Here is a 22,765-nt window from a genome sequence, read left to right as displayed (position 1 = left end):
TACAATGAGGATTTTGTACTTTTAATATGTGGCAAATATCCCTGGACTAAGTCCCACTGAGCTTCTCAAATATTTCAACTATGACACACTTAAGTAGTTCTTGTTTTGTCTTTTTCAGAAAATATGACTTTCTCCGATCTCTCTTTGGGAAACTGATGTGTAATACTTCAAATCAGAAAGACAAGTCATCGTTTTTATGATGAATCATTTTTGTCAGTTGTCGTTTTTGTCTCAGAAGTCCTAGAGATTTGTTATAAGCAAAGGATCTTAAAGTTAATACTGGAGACAGTGAACTAATATAGTTTTAATAAGCTTAGTGTCTCAAACTGAATACTTCTAGTTTACAGAAATGAAAACTGGGGCACATAACAGGTAGGAAGCCTGGCTAACATCTCCAGCTATTAGAAAAGAAATATTTAAAAATTATGTAAATGGGTGCACACTCAGCTAGGCTGTGTTTTCCTTCAATAGTGCATTCTTCATTGTTTTTATTAACCAAATTTTCTAAGATTGCATTACGTTGAGTTGATCTTTTTTTTTTTTCCTGAGACAAGGTTTGTCTGTGTAACCTTGTCTGTCTTAGAACTCACTCTGTAGAGCAGGCTGGCTTTAAACTTAGAAAGATCTTCCTGTCTCTGCCTTCCAAGAACTGGGATTAAAGTGTGTGCCACCACACCCAGTGAGTTGATCAATTTTTATTGAAGCCTATTAGCATTGATTTTCAGTTGTTTTATGTGGCCAATGCAAGTAGTTGTTTCCACAAATGAGTCTTCTAGTCTCAGCTAGGTAGGCATTGCTACTGGCTGCACAAAATTAATTGGTACTATAGCTTTCCTTAAGGTATGTAAGCAGTAGAGGAAAGAAAACTTTTGCAGAAGTTGATCTAGGGAGTAAATAGATTTTAGAAAAGAAGAAAAGTAGTATATTTATGATTTTAAAATGTTGACTGCTTGAAATCTGTTCAAGAAACAAAATTTTGTCTCATTTAGAAGCAAATTGGTGAGTTCACCTGGTACCTTACTATTAATCTTGTTAATATTACCCTTAACTTTACAACTGATGGTGAAGCTTTTCATATTTCTCTTTAGTTCAACTGTCTAAAATTTAACCAGTTATCTTAGAGAAATGTTTATGGATATTCATTCAATTGAAAAAAGAAAGAGGAAAGATGTTCTTAAATTTGCCCAGCATTCAGAAGCTGGAAGAATGTTGGTAATGGAAATAACTCACTACAAAAATCTCTGAGGAATCCTCAAGATGAACTCGCATTTTTAAGATTCCTCATTATGTGCATCTTAATTGCCCTGTGTGCTACACTTGTATTAAAATTATGCCATCAGAAGAATCTTCGAGCTAAACAATTTTCAGTTAGCCTCTCAAACTTTTTAAAGAAAACCCACTTTAGTTATCATATGAGAAAATCTAAACAGAGGGCCCAGAACTTTCATATCCATGAGAGCATGACCAATGTTCATTTTGTTTTCAAATTAGCCTCAATTTAAGCAAAGTGAAATAAATAGATAGATACAAATACATTAAGATAAATAACCATAGAGTAGGCTCTATGTGTATCTGTACCTATGAAGAACATTTAGTCTAATTGTTGTGGACAGAAGCTATTAGAATAAATTACTTATACACACAACATGACTGTCTAGTCTGTGGGTGTCATTAAGCTTTTAATTTTTCATTCATTAATATTTTGCCCAGTCATCCAATCAGAATTAAATATTCTGACATTTTCCTATGTACTGGAGAAGTAAAGATAAGTGAATCTTGAGAGAGTATTTAAAGACTGACCAAAACAAACGTCCTGGAGGTGGTTCCTCATTCTTGAGTAGTGTGCCTGAAATATAGAATAGCTCTTATGATAAAGAAGTTGTCCTTAAATCAGATCTATAAGGTGAGATGTAAAGTCATAACCACTTAGTGCCTAGTCATTCAGCTATATACAAGTCTCCTAACCACTCAAAGCACTGAGTTTTATTTGTAAAGGAAGGATGCTGAAACTAGAAACTCTTCTGTATGTTATCACTTGAATGGGTGAATGGCATTGCAATTCATAGTTGATGTTGTTGAGAAAGCATTTGAAATTGTGTGTCCGTTAACAGAAGAATGAGGAAATAAAGCACAGTGGAATAAGATCAAACAGTCACGGTCTGCCCATTCCCACCAAGGCATATATATGACCACCAAAAACTATGTTTTTGTCCTCTGACCACCAAAAACTACACTCTTGTCCTCTAGGTGAGAGAAATATAATCCTGGAGTCCTCAAAATCCTAAACGCAACAGTTAAGAACCATGTATTTTTGAATTGCAAAACAAATTGCATGTGTTTCATGTGGTTTTTAAACTGTAAAGTTATGGATTTATAAGCCTGAAATTGTGTCAAGGGGAATCATAGCATAGATTAGGTTATATCAGAAACGTAATAGTATAGAGGAAACAGATCTAAATCAAGAACACAAAAGATCTAAAACTTTTCAAATGTTCATTTCTGGCTGGGGAGGTGGTTCGGTGTTGTGCAAGTGTGAGGGCCTGAGTTTGACTCTTCAAATGCTACTTTAAACCAGATGTGGCAGTACAACTGCAATCCCAGTGCTCCTACAGGGAGATGGAAAAGAAGAGACAGGAGAACCTTAGGAATCCTGTGGGCGTGTGACCTGCTGGATAAGACTCTGTCTCAAACAGAGTAGAAGGGGAAGCCTAACAGAGCATCAGAAATTGTCATTTCACTGACACACCCACACATACACACATAGACACACATAGACATACATACATATGCATACACACACGCACACATACGTGCATATATGCACACACATAAACACACACATACACACATATACACATAGACACACATAGATACATACATATGCATACACACACGCACACACATACACACATAGACACACATAGACATACATACATATGCATACACACACATACACACATAGACATACATACATATGCATACACACACGCACACATACGTGCATATATGCACACACATAAACACACACACATACACACATATACACAAACTCATACACATAGCTGCTCTCTCACTCTCACATGCACACAAAACTTACAAACATACATATAATGTTCATGTATGCCAGGTGATTTCAGAGGAGTATAATTTTTAAGGTTTTTTTTGGTTTAATTTTTAAGTTTTAAGTATAATCATTGACCAAGTCAGTAATGAGTATAATGAGAACCTTTGCAGATGGTGACAGAGACACTATCTTGTGACAGGAAACACCAAAGACAAGGTTATGCTGTGTGTTTTCTGCTAATTTTTCTGAAACTCACGTAATGTCACTGGCTTTCTTTTGGCTGCAATTATAGGGTATTTTTGTGAGATATCAGACACCGAGTCATAATAACTGTTAGCTATTTTTCTGTCCTCCTTTTATTGTAAATTACCATTCTATAATATTTATTTATTTGTTTATTGAGATAGGTTAACACTGTGTAGCTGTGGCTGACCTGGAACTTGTTATGCATTTTGTTCATGCTGGTCTCAAACTCACAGAAATTATCCCACCTCTGCTTCTGCCTCTGCCTCTGCCTCTACAGTGTTGGAATTAAAGGCATATAACCGTAGGACTGGCCCCATTTATGTTTATCTTGTTCTATGAATGAGCACTGTAATGTGTTCTCAATTGAGTTTTGCAAAGTACCAAATTTCAGAAACAATGTAAAATTGATGACATCAGAGTTGACCCAAGTTCCTTATGTAGAAGGGAAGCTTGGCACATATTTGCCACATCCAACAGTAACTAGTAAAATCTTTCATAACAGTGCATGACAAGGAAATGTTACCAACAAACTGACTAAAATATTTTTGTGAAATAAAGCCATTGGGGAGGAGCAACTGGCAGGAAGGGGATTACCCTCAGACTTAGAAGGAAGCATTTTGCTTCGAATAAATATACATTATGAACCTTCCTTTGACTTTTGTGTATGGGAGAGAAATCTTGAATTGTAAATCATCTTAAATAGAGAACATGTAAAGCATGCTTGCTGTTAACTAAATAATTAACGAGAAGCCTTTGACTCATTTAGAGGCCATTATCACAATGCAGTTAATCCCCTTAGTTTTGACATATAGACAGTTTGCAAAAAAAAAAAAAAAACAATGACCTGTGCCAATGCATGTTGAAAGAATGTTAAGTAGATCTAATTCATGGTGAACTTTAATTAACCATATGTTCTATTACATTATAACATCCTTGCATATTCCTGCATATGTTGTTTACATTAATTGCTTTTATAAGTTAATTACTGCAAGATACTTTGGCTTCTGTTCATTTGAAACCTAACAAATGTTCACATCAGCTGTGGAAGTGATTGAAGGCAATAAATTAATGAGTCAACTCTCGGAACACTTGTTTAAATTAAACCTGTTGCATCAAGCTGACCTGTGTTTAAGTACATCAGAAAAGTCACCGGGGAACCATTGATTATGCTAGTCCTCTCATTTAGTCATACTGATCTAAGTAACAGAGACATTAAGCCTTTAGATTTGCTTGCTAGCCTATGCCCTCTATAGGTAGTTAGGTTGTCATTTTGTATTTGAGTTGACCAATGCTATCATATACTCAGAAATACAGAGACTGTCAGTCTTAATGTATTTTATGACCCCCACTAATTAGATTCTAAAGCTTGTATCTGAAGAGATGATTCATATAGACATATGACATCCTTGAAATACTGGAGTTCATCTTTTATTACAATTAAAGTTTGTATTTTAAATTATGTTTATGAGAGAATAATAGAATATGGATTACTTCAAGGGGAAACCATTTACAATTTAAAAAAGGGAATCAGGGAAGAGACAGGCATGGGGGAGGGTGGGGGAGGGGCAAGATCAAACAGAATATGATATGTATGTATGAAAATGCTTAAATGAAACTCATGGCTTTGTAGGTTCACTTGTGCATCCTTCCCAGCTTCAGTGATTGTCCTAACTGAGGCAGCAATGGAATGAAAACAGAAAAGACAAACACACAAATGCGTGTGCAGAGAAGTTGGGGTGGAGAAGTCCTAGCACTCCAGAAGCTCAATATGTTTATTTTAATCTATTGAAGAGGGAGCCGGGGTTGTTGCTGACAGCTATACAAGGAGAAGGGACTGTTGATACAGATAAACAAGGACACAGGGGTATTTCATAAAGGGTTCTTACAGGCTCAGCTATCCTGTGTAGGAATAGTCTCTACTCTCCAGGCAGTAAACGTTCAGTGAGAGAAAGCTATGATGGACATTTGCTGCTCAAGCTGCTAACATTCTCACTGGTACATGAGGACAGCTTTGCTCTTCCTCTGAGCCTCGCCTGGAGAAGGTTTGCCACTCCCGTGGTGTGGAGGTTTGAGGGTCCTTGACATGACTGTGCCCATGTCAACAACACATATTCACATAGAACTTCACTTGCTCCCTGCACTAACTTAAAATTTAAAAATAAAATTCGTTTGTTTGTTTGTTTGTTTGTTTGTTTGTGACAGGGTTTCTTTGTAGCTTTGGGGCCTGTCCTGGAACTAGCTCTTGTAAACTAGGCTGGCCTCAAACTTACAGAGATCCTCCATAAAGATTACTTTTATTATACCAGTTTGGTCGCCCTGAATCTGGGTCATATTCGTGTGCAGTACATTAATCTGTAATGTGTTGGTCTATAGTGCATTCTTGTATGATAATAAGCTCCTATTAGTTGAATTTTCATATTTATCTTATCTGGAAACACATATTTTTCAAAGTATCCTTTAAGTCGCTTTTGTTAATAATAAAACTTCATAGTGTCTTATTAAATACGGCAGGAGGAACACTTGCATAATCCTCCGATGCACATCTGAAACCAAATAAAAAAAACTACAGTATTTTTAAGCTCTTAAATCACTAGGACGCAAGAAATAAAAGGGAACACAAAACATCAACCCTGGAAAGCATGTGGACAAATGGTAACTGACTTAGCAGAACCTCGAAAGTTAAACCCTAAGTCAGCAGCTGGGAAAGCCAGGATCGAGCTGATTTATATGACACACCAAAAGGCTCAGAACTGGTGGCTGTGGAACAGACAGTAAACGGAGGCACTAACAGAAAATTTCATGTAGATTTGTTTAAGAGCATTTTCCATCCCCACTCCCCGGCTTTCCATAACCAGGTACCTGAACCTCCACAAAGCTAATAAAAGAGAAGATGCCCTCTCCGGAAAACTGTCGTGTAGTTCCCCAGGCAGGTGAGGAATCCCAGACTGAAAGCAGGCAGATGAAGAGAAGCAAACATCTTAGCTAAACTGTTGTCCACTTGGGCGCTTGGAACCTCCTCTCGGGAATTGGTGCATCCAAGATCAAGATCTGAATCCATAGTCATAAAATTGAGAGGAAAAGGACAGATCATAAAAATGTAAAAGGACACATTCAGATTGCCTGCCGCTAAAGCCAGTTGAGCTCCATGGATCTGTCGGTAAGCCGCCGTGTTCCTCAGTACTTGGCTCAGCGGTGGATAGAGATTATAGAGTCTTAATAATGAAAACACTGAACATGGCTCTCTCCAAAGGCTATTGTCTAACAAGAGGTGCAGAGGCAGAAAGACAGAACTCTTCCGTGGAAGGACCAGGGTAAAAGAAAAGAGGGAAATCATCTTCATCTTCCCCATGAGGATTCAATAAATGATGTCCAGACACAACAATGCAGAAGCAAAAGACTTGATATTTAAATTAGACTCGAAACATTTGGCTCAGGAAAAGAGCAACAATTATACACATGTAACACATGATGAGAACAAAAGATAATAAAATTACACAGAAATCCTTACTTAGTTCTCACTTTGCAAGTAACGATAAAGACTGAGCAGATTATCTTTAGTAATGTATGTATATAGACATGTAACAACAATTAACGAAAAATGAGCTTGAAAGAGAGCAGGGAGGGTATGTAGACGAGTTCAGAGGGAGGAGACAGGAGGAGAAATTATATAATTCTGTGATAATCTTAAAATAGAAGAAATAATAAAAATAAATACAGTAATAAAAGTCTTATTTTTCACTAATGTCTTAAAGTTGGTCTTTTAGAACACTTGCATATAAATCTGTATAATTGACATTTTAAAATTTCAGAACCCTGGAAATGATGCTATTTGAATGCTCTATTACACATCATATTTAGTCCTTTTAAAGCATGTCTATACCATGTTAATAGAAAATGTATGTAGTATAAAATGGAAGTCTTCTTATAAATCAGGTTTACGTTATTGTTCCTTCAAGGAAGTCATTGTCTCTATGTTTTGTCAGGATTAGCAACTCTTCTGTGCCTTCTTTGATATTAAAACTGCTTTTGAAAAATGCTTGGAAATGCTTTTTGAAAGTTCACATGAACTTATTAATGGATAGCATTGTCCTCTCAACAAAATAAACTAAGTCCCTCAATTGACTATAACTTATATGACACAATTCTCTTGCTTTAAATACATTTGAGCATGAAGAAGTTTGATATCATTATTGCCTGTAGAAATAAAGCATCAAGCAGAAAAATCTTACATTTTTAATGATGCAGTATAATTTTGCAATAAAAGTATTTTCAGACGCTCATATATGAAAGAATTCTGAACAGTAATCATTATGTTAAGTATTTTAATTCAGAAGTTTTTGTGACATTAGAAGTTTTCCTTGAGGGTTATGAAAGCTTAGTTGAGCATTGCGGTGGTTTGAATAAGAATGGCCTGCTTAGACTCATATATTTGAATCCTTAGTCATAAGACAGTGGCACTATTTGAGAAGGATTAGACAGATTGGGAGGTGTGCCCTTGTTAAAGTAAGTGTGGCCTTGTTGGAGGAAGTGTGTCACTGGGGGTGGTTTTAAAGTTTTCAAAAGCCCGTGCCAGGCCCAGGTTCTGCCTCCCTTGGCCTATGCATCAGAATGTAGCTTTTAGTTACTGCTCTAATGCTATGCATGCCACTATGCGCATCACCATGATCACAATGGGCTAAATCTGAAACTGTAAGCAAGCCCTTGATTAAATACTTTCTTTATAGAAGTTGCCCTGGCTATGGTCTCTTCACAGCAGTAGAACGTGGCTAAGGCAAGGATCAAAGGAAGCACTGACAGAATTTCTTACTGACCAGGGCATTTTATCTCTCCATAAGCTCAGATTCAGTCAGCTGTTGAAGATTTACGCCTTTGCCTCTGGCAGAATTCCCCACGTAATTCTTAGAGAATGGTTATACTCCCTTGCTGCAGGGGGCATGGTCAGAGGACACACTCCTCTTCCTTGTTTCTGGCCACCTTGGGTTAGATCAGTCTGTATTGTGAGTGCCAATTAATGATTTCCTGTCATCCATCAGAGGGACTTAGGTCTACTAGATCATTTCAAATTAGCTCTAATAAGGTGGTCATTATGTGTGTTCTCCATAATCCTTTATCTTCAGATTATGAAAATAACTTACCACACGTCAAAACTACAATGTATAAATGAACTGATTTCCCTTAGTTTCAAACTGTTATTTTCTTTAAAGAGGTGACATTTTCTATTTCTTCCTAATGGGGACTGAATTCTTGGCAGAGGATGGATGCTGGGGAGGGAGAGCCACTTCAAGGATGTGTCTTCTGAGAGAACTGGTATACCTTTGTAGAATTCCCCTAATATCGAAAGTCCCCCTTAGGTGTTTCACAGATACTTACAGGAGCTGATGCCCTGCAAAAGGCCCCTGGAACTCCATATTGATCACAAACTACTGTCCTTTTGTCTGGGCACTCACGATCCTCATGACCCAACTGTTCTGTTTTACTCCATTAACCAACCATGGCATTAACTTCAAAAACTTGATTTTTTAAGAATTATATTTCTCCTCCTGCAACACATACTTTGGTATTCTCTCAGTCCCACAAAATCTGGAACTCAGTGGAACCTCGAACCAGTGACTCTGATATTTACCCATCACCACCCTTGTCTGCTAATTTTCTCAATGCATCTAGTGGAAATTCCATGTACTTTCACTCCGACACTGCCAGCTCCATAAAAACCCCAGCCCTGAGGAAACCCATATGTTGGCCAACTCCTGCATGAGAAACTAAAATCACATTTGAGGAAATCTCACAACCGTGCTGCCTGGCCTCTTTAAATTCATATCCATCAGTCTCACTGTGGTCCTCACTTCCCTGCAAGCAGATTTTCACACACACACACACACACACACACACACACACACACACACGTGCGTGCGCACACACATGTGCAGAGAGAGAGAGAGAGAAGGCTGCATTGAGTCTCTTATGCATGAGTAACTGTTTGCTTTCAACTACACCATTCTCACCATTAGAAAACATGATCTTATATCTTATTGTAGACAAGCACTCTATTCTATTCCCACCTCCATTCATTTATGCATATTTCTATGGTCTTCTTCACAGCAAAACTTCTCAAAGGGCTGACCATTTTCTTTCTTAGCCACTGTTCATTAAATCTGGCTCCTGCTTTGACCAAATTCAAAATCTTCACAGTGGCATCACCTGTACTATGCTCAGGGTCTATCTTGAAGTTTTATATCCCAGCCTGCCCTCAGACTTGTGATATTCTTTCTCTCTCTCTCTCTCTCTCTCTCTCTCTCTCTCTCTCTCTCTCTCTCTCTCTCTCTCTCTCTCTCCCTCCTTTTTGGTATGTGGGGTTTTTTTTTTTGTTTTTTGAGACTGTTTCTCTGTGTAGCCCTGACTTTCCTGGAACTCATTCTGTAGAGTAGGCTAGCCTTGAACTCAGAGATCCACCTGCCTCTGCTTCCCAAGTGCTGGGATTAAAGCTGTGCGCCCCCAGTTCGTATCAGTCTCTTAAATGCCAGGATTATAGATTTGCCTAGCCATGCCCAGCTTCAGTCTCTTTGACACTTCCATGTCTTACATTCAAAGGCTCCATGTTCTTAGGTTTTCTCCTGTGCTAGTAGGAGACTTCTCAGGCTCCTTGTACACTTTGTTGGCCTTACCTACTTATGTGCTTCAGGTTGACCCAGGAAGCAGCACTGATTTTATTTTTAAATTTTCTCTAAATAGTCTCACTTGATGCTTTGATGCTGACTTTCAGTTCTCTTCTTTATATTAAGACCTCTGTTTTTATTCACTATCTTGAATCCTCCAAGAAGTTGAGACTTTGTCATTTCCAGTTACTTGTCTAAGAACTATCTAAACAGCATGGCCCAGACATCTCAGTGTATTTCAAATCCATGTTTTCTGGAATTCTCTTATAAGCAACTGGCTCCTTCCACTCAGCTGTTCATGCTGTATACAGTCATTGCAAATTCTAGACTCTTTTTCCTGGTTTTCACAGTCCATCCGCAAAAGTTCTCATTCCCCTTCTAAAATAGTTTTGGTCTATTTGTTTCTCCAACACCATTCCCTACCTCTTTCCCTAATTAAGACACATATTCTCTTTTCTCGTACATGAATTATACAAATAGCATACTGCTTCCTGAGATGGGCCTGTGTATTAGTTATTTTCTTATGACTGTGACTAAATATCTGGCTAGAAGCCACTTCAGGGAGGAAGGGTTCATTTCTGTCCATGTTTTGAGAGTACAGTCCACAGGATGGAGAAATGGGGGCAAGAGCATCATGAGGCAGTTTTCTTACATCTCAGGAAGCCAGGAAGCAGAAGTAGCATTGGATTGGAAGAGTGGTAAGCTAAAAACCTCAAGGCCAAGCTCCATCGACTTCCTGCAGCTAGTCTCTACCACCCTAAGGTGTCACAACCTCTCAAAACAGCATCACCATCTGGGGACGAAGTATTCAAACACATAAACCCTGAAGAACTTTTTATATCCAGTCCATAACATTCCTTATCATCCAATCTCTGAACAACAACCAAAAACCACTCTAGAAATATAAATCAGACTATGGCTCTGTTTTGCTTCAATTTCTCCTGACCTTTTGAATTCAAAATCTCACCTCCTTATCATGTCGTATGAGAGGTGGTGATCTAATTCCTGTCTCCCTCACTGGTTCCCAGTCTCCTTGATCTCTCTCTGCTCGGGTGCACTGGTCTTGATTGATCCTTTGGAAATCCTAAGCCCATTGAATTCAGGCCCTTCCTTCTTTGCTTTTCTTAGCTCCCTTTTCTTCAGGCAGGTCTCTCTTGAGATTTTCCCCTGCCACGAGAAACATTTCTAGATCCTTTTACCTGAAATGACCTCATCAAAGACTCCATTTATTATTCCTAGGTTTCATTTTCTTCACCGAACACGTTGGGGTCAGTAATTTTTACACATTTATTGATTTTTCAGGTGTTTGATCTACTACTATGCCAAAGAATGTAAGTTCCACAGACCACAGAGCACATCTGTGTCATTCTGGGGATTTACTGCAAACTCACTGAGAAAGTGAGTGAAATTGAGACAAATTTTAATGCAAATGTATAGGAAACATTTCCTAAAGTAAAGCAAGAAACAGAATTTAAATTAGATGTTGTATTAAAATAAGTCACATGCAGCTTTTGAGCCGAGAAATGATTGATCATTTTTCCAACCTTGCTTCAGAATATTTGTTTAACTCTGCAAAGATGTGTTGCATTTGTTTAATTATGTAAAGATGTGCTATCTTACATTTGATTATGTTGCAGAATATTTGTTTCATTATGTAAAGATGTGTTACATTTGTTTAATTATGTAAAGATGTGCTGCTGTTTTACCTCGCCTGCCTAAGGCACCTGATTGGTCTAATAAAAAGTTGACGGGTCAATAGCAAGGGAGCAGGTATAGGCAGAACTTCTAGAAAGGCAGACTAAGAAGGAGGAATTTAGGTTCAAGGAGAAAGAAAAAGAGATACCAGGGAGATGTAAGAGGCCAGACCGGCAGACATGGACGAAGCAGTAAAGTAAGACATACAGAATAAAAGAAAGATAAAAAGCTCAGAGGCAACATGTAGATGAATAGAAACAGGTTAAGCTGTGTTTATTATTATTATTATTATTGTTATTATTATTATTATTAACCTGAAAGAACTATTGGGACAAGCCTAAAACCTAAGGTAAGGTCAAGCATTCATAATTAATAATAAGCCTCTGAGTCTTTATTTGGGAGGTGGTTGGCAGGCCAAAGAAAATTCCAACTATGCAGCCTCTTACAACTAAAATTAAAACCATGAAAAAAATGTTATATTTGGTAGTTTATAGTCCATTATAAAATTTTATATACATTAACATACCCCATTTTTTATGAGACAGGGAATTGAACTCATGGCTGCACAAATACTGTCCTTATTATCTTTTACTGTCAACTTGACAAAACCTTAACTCGGCAAGGAAGACAGAGCCTCAATAGAAGAATTGTCCGGATCAGATTGAGCAGTGGCCATGTCTTTTGGGCACTATCTTAATTGCTAATTGATGTAGGAGGGCCTAGACCACTGTCTGCAGTACAGGCAGAGTACCCTGAGCTGTGTTAGAAAGCTAGCTAAGCACAAGCATAGGAATGGAACAGAGAATGAGTCAACGGTGTTCCACCATTAATTTCTGCTCGAGTTCCTGTTTATGATCCTGCCCTGGCTTCCCTCGTAATGGACTATTACCTGGAAGTGTAAAGTAACAGAAACTCTGTCATGCCCAAGCTGCTTTTGGCCAGTGTGTCTTACCAGAGCAAAAGAAATCATACTAGAACGCATACTAAGCATGTGTTATTCTACCCGGCTACAACAATATCCACTTATCTGATCTTTAATCGATAAATTTACTTAGCTCATTAAAATATAAATTACATATAGGTCCCTGGCTCTTGTCGAAATCTTCTAGCCCCACTTAAATACTCGTGTGTCCTTATTTCTCTTTCATCCTTGTCTTCCTCATTTTTGAACCTGATGACTTGGAATCCCCCAATTCTCTGTCTGAATCTCATCATTACCATCACATAAATGTACTCTTGTTCGTGTGATGCTGGTGTCTGTAATTTCCAAGTAGATTCATCTGTGTCATTTGCATAATTGTGTTAGAGCAGCAGCTGAAACCATAACTGGGCCTGTCAGAATCCCAAGGGAGCTGAGGACACAAACATAGCAGCTAGCTCAGAAAAACAATTCGTATTGATAAATTATACATGCCGACTAGGATTGGAAAGGAATAAGGCAAAAGCTTATTGTAGTAATTTATAAATAATGCTCCATAAAGAAGAAGCATCGCTTCAGGGACTCAGGGATTCTCACATTATGCATCAGTCATTCTCCCCTTGCATTTGGGAATATATGCAGAGAACAAGACTTGAAGGGCTTGGGTGATGTTTTGTAAGCACAGTACAAATTCAGCTGCCGACTGAAGCCCTAAAGGAACCACGGCATCCTTTGCTTACACCAACAAGAATTTACCCATAGACAGGGTAAGAAACTATCACAGAACTGAGCCAAGCAGACCAGTTTCTAAAAGGGAAGCTATGCCTGTTTCTATCACCAAACCAAAGGTTCATGTGATGTATCACACATTATCAAAATGATGATCATATACACAGGAAGAAATGCTTCAGTAAAACATAAATTTTTATTTTGTGCCTCTTTCAATAATTATCTACCCACTTTGCTTATTTAAAAGTATATACTTCATCCTTGCTCCAAATGAAGGATGATTTTAAAAAGACAACCACACAATGAGATCTTCAGACAGTTAAATGCTCTCAAATTTTCAAAACAACATAGAAAACCCCTTATTTCTAAAACTATGAATTTCTTGTTACTGTGTTATTCATTTGTATGCAGGCCTTTACATTTAACTTTACAAAAAGGTATGTGTATAGGTGTTTTGCCTGCATGGATGTCTATGCACCATGTGCATTTCTAGTATTCATAGAGGCTAGAGGAGGTCATCAGACCCTGGAGCTAGAGTTACAAATGGTTGTGAGCTACCATGTGGGTGTTGGGAACTTAACCCAGGTCCTCTGCAAGTGCAGCCAGTACTCTTAATAACTGAACCGTCTCTCCAGCACCACTGCGAAACTCAATTTAAGATAGGAATTTTTTATTTTTCTATAAAAATAAACATTTAGTTAAGGAGCAGCTGGCAAGATGGCTCAGATAGTAATGTACTTCTCAAGTAAGAATGAAGACCCGAGTTCAAATCTCCAGTAACTGGTCTACAAGAGCTAGTTCCAGGACAGGCTCTAGAAACTACAGGGAAACCCTGTCTCTAAAAAAAAAAAAAAAAAAAAAAATCTCCAGTAACCATTAAAAGAAGCTAGATATTTCAAGTACAACCTTAATCGCAGCTCTGGGGAAGAGGACACCGTTAGATTCCTAAAGCTCACTGAGAAACCAGCCTCATTCTAACTGGTGAGCACTAGGTTCACAGGGAGATACTGCCTCACTAAAGAAGGTGGAAAGTATTTGAGAAGACACGCAAGGATGACCTCTGAGCTCCACAGCACATGCGTAAACACGCGCACACACACACACACACACATACATGCATCCACTGCAATGATTTCTTTATGTTTTCTCTCATTCGCTCAACAAATATTATCAGGCCTTGTTTATTTAAAGTTTATCCAAACCTGTGCAATCAAATCATAATCTAAGCAGCATAGATCTATGCATGCCTGCCTGTTCTTCAGAGTCCCTTTGTATCTGCGCCAGCCGGTCCAGGAGGCCACTCCAGGAGAAGCACGTATGTCTTCTTTCCCCTAGCAGAGAGAGCCTGTCAATTCTTTACATTTATTCCTATGGAAGACAAACATGAAGATAAACTGCAACAATCTCTTATTGCCTGCTTTTCTCAGTTTTGTGACTACATGGGCAAGTGGAAGATGAAAGGTGCTGTTCTCCAGGGTCACATTCTGAGTCATTTTAAAGTTAGAGAGAAATACTCATTTTTTTCTTAAGCTGCCTCCCTGGGCCTTACTTTTGTCTTTTCTAACATGGGAGTACTGAATTCACTGCCTTCAAAGCCTCTGTATGCTTCAACATTCTTTGATACTCTCTAAATCTAACCCGAAATCCAGCCCAGAACTTCACAGTAAAAAGTGCAAACAAGTCTGACTACCTCCTTCCCCGACTCTCCACAAGAATACTTAATAATTTGACTCTCTACCACAAAGGAAGCCTTTTATCAATGTGAATTATTCATGCAGTTTTTAAATGGTTATCGCCTTAGTCAAATTATTAAAATCTTAACAGGAAACTTTTTGCCAAGCTTTGATACTCATTTTCATGAATATCATGTCACCCAAAACTGGTCTAAATTTCATCTGACTGGGGAGTTTTTCTCTAGCGCACACCCCAGTGGGTCACATCCAGATACTATTGCTGGTATGGTCCTTCAACTAATGGGAAGGCAAGCTAGGTGTGACCAGGATTCTGGAAGACTTTTCACTGTCAGTCGGTATTCCCATCTGTAACAGAGAAAAGCATTACTGCGCATGCCAAGAAAACTGCTGGTCAGAATCGGAAGAAGATACATACCAATCATTTACTTCCTTGCTCAATAATCTGCCTGTTTTAAGAAGAGGAAATATAAAATAATGGCTAAGCACTGACCTGGGTTTGCATCAAGGCTTTTACCCTTACTAACTCCATGACTTGGGGCTGGAGAGATGGCTCAGAGGTTAAGAGCACTGACTGTTCTACCAAAGGTCCTGAGTTCAATTCCCAGCAACCACATGGTGGCTCACAACCATCTGTAATGAGATTTGGTGCCCTCTTCTGGCCTGCAGGCATACATGGAGGCAGGAAACTAAATATAATAAACTCCATGACTTTCCTTGAAATAAATGAAAGGAGACAATTTTGTCACTCTCTGTACATTGTGAACTCTCTGTACATTGTGAACTCTCTGTACATTGTGAACTCTCTGTACATTGAACCTCCTGGTGATAAGAAAATTTAAAAGAAGCCACCATGGAGAAGAATGCTTATATAAATCAAGAAAACATAGTATAATATGACCAATTTGACACTGGTGCAATCTTAATGATCAGTCATTTTAAAATCCTTGTTTTAAATTGCCATGGGACCAAAAGTACCTAGGCTAAGGTAGTATCTCTCTACTCATTTTTTTTAGTGTGCACATGCGCATGTGTGTATCAAACTCAAGTCTGAACCTTGTGTATGCCAGGTAAATGCTCTGTCATTGTCATTGAGCAGTATCCCCAGGCCCCCTCTGCTATTTCAATTAATATTTAGTAATCCTCGTGGCCATGCCAAGTACTCTTGATATTTGGGGGATAAAAATCACAGAACAAGTAAATATGACTCCGAGTCTCTCATACTCTAATGGAGGAAAGAGGTTTTATCCAGTTGTCTCACAAATGAATGCAAACTTAGGATAAATAGCCTGAGTAAAGAGACGCTTGCTTTGAAGGGGCTGTGTAGGAAACACCTAGCTTGTCAAACAGAGAAGCTGTAGAAGTGTTGCCTGGCTCATGAGAGGTGAAGGGCTTTTGCTTCACCTCTAAAGCAACAGCTCACACAGAGGACCTGGCCTCTGAGCTACGTTATAAGTTTGTAATTAGCAGGCTGGGAGGCAAATAAAAATGCTGAGGCTCTTAACAGGCAAATTGTCAGAAAATCCATGAAGATGTCTAACAAAGGTTTGCCATCTAGAGAGCCGATCATTATCATTAATAAAAGTGTCCTTTTCCAATTTAAAAATATTACACAGTATAAAATTTGTAAAAAAATATTCTTTTCTCGACATAAATTATTAAAATTAAAACCATTTGTCTTATTCTTTATGAATTGTGTTAATGTGATTATCGATAACTACCACTATATATAAGATATTCATCAAGGATTTCATAATTACTCTAAAAACTCAAAGGAATATCATTGGTGACACCTCAACTCTGTAGATGTCAGGTAGATGCCTGAGATAAGCTTAAAATATTTTTTCCTGATAAAAAAATATTTTTAAAAGATTGACAGTTAAAAGTTAAAGAAATCATACTTCAGTTGCAAAGAAATTCTTTTTTTAGATTGATAATTGCTTTCTAACTTTTCAAATTATTTGGGAGAAATTTGACTACAGAGTTCCAGCTTCGAAAGTATAACTGAGCTTTCCAAACAGAAATACAGGTTTTTTTAAAACCTGTCCTGCTCCTGACGGTGTGTTAAGGTGTCCAGGAATGGCTGTGTAAGAGGGTATGGTATACACCTAAAATGGCTAGCTTTAGTCACCAAGATCTCGTCAACACTGTCTGCATTAGTGTGTGCTGAACTGTTTGGCTGATCATAACTTAGAAAGTTAAACTGCTCAGAAGAGTGAGACATGGTGATCCATCCTCATAATCCCAACTTTTAAAATGGCTGAGGTAGAAGGATCACAGGTTTGAGGCGGGCCCCAGCTACATAGTGGTTTCAGAGCCAGTACAAGTGACCGAGATAGACCAGTGTGAACAAATCCAACTAGAAAGCTTAGAGGTCAGATTTGTAGATCAAAGAAATATTTTATTCTTACATACTCATGCCATTCATTAAGAAGGCAAATTTATATTAAAACCGATACATTTTTCTCCATGATGTTGAAACATAGTCTACACTGTTGGTGTTTGTTACTTTCCCATGGTTCTTTTAAAAATTAAACGTGGTTCAGCCATCTTTCAGAAGTGCTGACCTGTTGCTTTTGAAAACACATGGATGTTGTAGGGTGTTCCTGACCTTGTCTGTGTGCTGTAGAATTTGAATGGTTATATTCTAGGCTGTAGCTCTCATAAAGATCCGTCGCCACAGCAGGAGAACTGGGCATAAAGAATGGATTAGTGTCAGATGGATATAAAGTTGGTTTCACTGAAATGAGGTTTATTTTTAGTTACTAACACTGTTTGAAGACTAAATTACAGAAAATAGCAATCATTTTCTAGCACATTGGCTCTTAAAATTAATCAGGCAACTGGGTTAATAATAGCATTTTCTTATTAATAAACCACAGAAACACCTGTACTTATTCATCAGACATCTTCAAAATGATATTCTAGTGAAGGGGTGTCAAATTACCATCTGAAAATTCTTGAATAGATTGTATGAACACTTTATTAGTAAGAGTGAACTAAATAGCCTTCCAGTGCATGCATTCTAAAGCTAAATAGCCCGAAGGTTAAGAGTACAATTTTCAAATTTAGGCAACCTAGATTTCAACCTCAATTTTAATACCAAGTGGTCATGTGCTCTAGAACAAGTTAATTCTTTGTCTAAAAAGTTCCTCACATATGGAATGAGAATGAAGGTCAAGTGGTGACAATGAAGGAGGAGGAGGAGAAGGGAAGGGTAAGAGAAAGGAGACATGTAGACAGATGATAGATAGACAGACAAACAGATAGATAGATGCATAAATGGAGGGATGGATTTTTGGACAGTTGGATAAGTGGGTGGGTAGATGTATGTATTCATATATATTTATACATACATAATAGCTGTTAACATTCATACTGTTTCTACTTTGCATTGGGCTCTGTTCTATGAAATTATGAGAACTTTTATTTTAAAAGGAACTTTTATTTTAAAAAGAACTTTTATTTTAAAAGAGAAAATTGATCTATATTCTTTGTGCTCTTCTCAGATCTCATTATGTGCCTTACTTACCCTTCCCATTGCTTTGATAAAACACCCTGAATAAAAACAACTTAAGGTAGAAAGGGCTTCTTTTAGGGCTCTAAGGTGAGGGTACCCTCCATCACAGTCCTGGCAGCTGACGCTGTAGACTGCTGGTCATGGTATACCCACAGACAGGAAACAGGGAAAGATCACTAATTGTGCTTAACTCACTCTTGTCTCTTTTTTTTTTTTTTTTTTTTTTTTTTTCGGACTAGGAGCCAAATACAGGGAATAGCACTGCCCACTTTTAAGGTAAACAGTCCCATCTTAATTCCACTGAACAAGGTCATCCCCTACAGACCTGCCCAGGTTCCCGGGTGATTCCAGGAGATTGCAACAGATTAACAATCACTAGTGGCTGTCACACAAAATATTTAATTTGCACAACTGTTCAGGTTGCCAGTGTCATCTGCCCTTTTGCAGATAAGAAAACTATAGAAACAAGAACTCAGCTTTCACAGGAACCTCCATTCCAGCCTCAAAGTGTGGTTTTATCCTCTATACTGCCGTGCCCAATGCACACATCAGTATAAAACTGGCATTTAATGAGATTTCCACATAAACCACTTTCAACCATATCCAACCAATGACCAGGATAGGTTTGATTGCGGCCAAACAGAAAAACACAAACTTAAAATATTATAAGAGTCTTTGTAATTAAAAAAAATCAGTTTTCTGGTTGTTAAGTATAAACTTTGTAAGTGAAATTGTCATTTTTTTCAAGTCAAGATATTAGACATACTTGTTAGACCATTATGTGGGCCTGTCAAATATTCAATAAATGTTTATTATTTTATGGTTTATAAAATTATATGCATATTTTACTCTATTTTATTCTGAAGAATTTTGTCTTAAAGAATTTTTCTCTAGAATTTTCTTACTAAACATTTTCTGCATGCCCACTATTTTTTCAAGACTTTCTCTAGGGCCTTCAACAGGTTCTGCCCATCACAGCGTAAATGCCTAGTGAGTCATTTTTTCATTAACTTTATTCATATTTTAAACTTAAGGCTTGGGAAATAGAATACAATGAAAACTGAAACATTAGGCCAATGAGATGACTCAGCAGGTAAAGGGGCTGCTTCCAAGCCCAATGACCAGAGCTTGATCATTTAGACCCATATTCTGGAAGAAGGAACCTAGTCTCATTGGCTTTCCTCCAATGCCCATATTCATGCCTCAGCATAAGTGCCCACACAGACACACATGAATGAATGAACTGATTAATTAATTAATTAATTAACAAAAACTAAATTAACAAATAAATAATAAAAATAAAAATAATATTTTTAAGAACTGAACTATTTCAATGCTAATACTTGGGATATTGCCACAGAGATATGTAACACAAGACAGTCTTCTCTCTTACTAGTTATCTCTCAGATACTTAAGAAGATTGCCAGTCTCTGAGGAACCTTCCTCCCTGCCGTGACAATCCCCTCAGACCAGCAGATATGGGACAAAGCAAGGGTCATCTAGGACCTTTCCAAATTCCATCTATGAATAAAACCCATAGTGTCAGTAGGTTGTCTTTCATGGATACACAAGAGGATGTTTCACAAGCCGGGCAGCAAGCCATTTTTCTAATTACTGCCTACATAAAAATTATAGAAGTTGCAAAATACAACTGGAAGTTTCACAAATTGATTCCAATTTGACTCTTCATCATGTTTTCTTCCATTCATCTTTTGCAAAGACAAATTCTGTTTTGCTATTACCAGTATCATGAAGAACAATTATTCACAAAGGTTATTCATTTCGGATAGTTTTCTCTGATTACAAAGAAAAATAGCTCGGTAATGTATCAGTATTTGAGATTCCTTCATCAATCATCTCTTAGTATCTCAAGGGAAAGAGGTTTACAAAAATATGTCGTACCATGGATTTGGAAGTGTAAGCCTGTTTCTTTTGATTTTTCTTTTTAATGGACCAATGAGATTTTATATGCTTAAAGAGAGCAATGTGATATGTTGTGTATTTTTAGACTGTTGAATGATTATTATACTGACCTAGCTAGCATACCTGTGCTTCGTTATTCTGCTGTCCTAGGTATTCTCAGGAGATAAGAGGGAAATGGGCACTTGTATGCACTGATCACTTAAAAACTGAATCTTTTAAACACACATACAATCTGTAAATATGAGAATGTAATACATTTAATTTCATATAATTTTCATATCAAACTCTAAGTTTACTTAGCCCCAATTTAGCTAAATAAAAATAGAGATTTAGGAAAGCCCTGCAACTGGCCCAAGTTTACTGAGAGGCAACAGAGCAAAGATTGGTCCAGCTATGCCAAAGGCTATGACCGTATCATGAAGCCTCATTATTCAGGAAATGTTATACAGATGATGAGGCCACTGTTACCCAAATGAAAAGAGTTCTGAACAGCTTTTATACTCCCTATTACTGTATATATCACACTAATACTAGATGAGGAAGCATCTCTACATATTCACAAAATATATTCAACTAATACCCTCTTGAAACAACTTGAAATCAATTACACCTGTCAGATAAAGTGGAACATTTTTGACAAATTATATAATGATCCTATTAAAAAGCATAAAATAATTGGTATGAATGAGATTCACAGTTCGCCTTAATCACTTTTTTATATACCATTTAAAGTCATCATCATAACAAGCATATTTATTACACAATAAATTTCTAATACATCAGTATTTATTACACAATAAATTTCTAATACATCAGTATTTGGACTGGAAAAATATAGCTGAGCTGTAAGCAAGAATTACTGTTTATTTAATAAGTCATGAGCCATTAGCTATTATTCAAGTACTGCATTTTTTATAGTGAGTGGGGGAAATCTTTGCTTTAATTTTCAAAAAAGCAGAGAAAAACCAAGAGCTTTCAAATATCTTTGTACGATTATGAATTTAGATATTTCTTCTAAGAAACAAAATGTACAATTATTTTTTATTTATGTAACATCTGTTAGGTCTAATTGAAAAATATGCAAAGGAAATTAATGTGAACTTATTGGTCATATTTAATCTTGGTATTAATTATATCTTGACTATAAAAGAGAATATTCATGGAAATATTAAAATCTTTCAAATATGATTTTCACACAAGATATGAACATAGATAATGCCAACTCCCAACCTCCTCATATGGCTGTGAAGTAATACACATAGAGTTCCATGATGGATTTCATGATTCCCCCAACTCTGAATGCAGAAGTCTTCTCAAAGAGCAAGTCTCACAGCTTTATTCTTAGGCTTTGCTCTGTCATTATCCTACCTGTGCTTGCTTTAGTAATGTCCTAAGATGACTATTGTCACAATATCCTGTGACCAGAAATAGATAGTTAGTGAGGTGGCATGTTCTTACTGAAAAACTTAAGGGACAATGTTTATAGGAGAAAATTCTTCAAATTCTACTGTTGAAATTAGTACAAATGTTTCATTTGCTATGTAGTCTCTCAAGAGCTTCATACATGAGAATAACGTTGTCCCACATGATAAAGCTCTAACCAGACCATCCTTATGCTGTGATATGTGGTTTTGTTATCACTGTCAAACAAAAATTTACTCATTGCATGGCCAGATGGCCAGGCTGCTGAGAGGAGAAGCACGAGCAGCAACTCAATGGGCCAGACCACCTGGAGAAAAAGTGCGAGCAACTGCAGTGTGTGCCAGGCCAGAACACCAGGAAGAGAAGGACAAACAGCAGCATGATAGAATGGGTTGGGGCCAGACAGCCAAGGGGAGAAGCATGAACAGCAACTCAGCCAGGGGCAATAACAGCAGTGGCCTCCAGAAATCATCTGTCCACTGCAGCCTCAGCCTCAGCCCCACCAGGAGGAAAAACCGTCTGAACCACGGGACCATAGGCACCTGGAAGACCAATCACCAAAGGCTCTCCTCTGCCTATACCTGAAGGAGCAATCAATAGAGCCACAGCCCCCAACTATACCAATTGGAGGAAAAGGGAACTCCCCTTTGGAAACACAACGCTACCTGTTCCAATTGGAGGAAAGAAGGGTAGACGACTGAGTAGGAATATACACAACAACGTAACGAGCAAGATGGCACTACCAGAAACCAACAGAAACTGAGGGAACCAGCAAGATCTGAATGCAGATAAAACAGAATAAAATGACCTGAAAATTAACATTATGAAGATGATTGAGGCTGTTAAAGAGGAAGTGAAAAATTCTGCTAAAGAAATGGAAGAAAAGACAACCAGAAAATATGA

At 37.6% G+C, this 22,765-nt stretch overlaps 1 protein-coding gene across 5 annotated transcripts in view; it reads left to right on the top strand.

Annotated features, from left to right (window-relative positions):
- The window catches only part of Kcnq5 (potassium voltage-gated channel subfamily Q member 5), a 519,651-nt gene that overhangs the window by 271,653 nt on the left and 225,233 nt on the right, over positions 1 to 22,765 (top strand). The window lies entirely within an intron of this gene.

The sequence above is a fragment of the Arvicola amphibius genome, chromosome 9 (genome assembly GCF_903992535.2).
Source record: "Arvicola amphibius chromosome 9, mArvAmp1.2, whole genome shotgun sequence".
NCBI classification, from domain to species: domain Eukaryota; kingdom Metazoa; phylum Chordata; class Mammalia; order Rodentia; family Cricetidae; genus Arvicola; species Arvicola amphibius.
The sequence above is the reverse complement of the archived record's forward strand: the minus strand, read 5'-3'. Positions and strand labels throughout refer to the sequence as shown.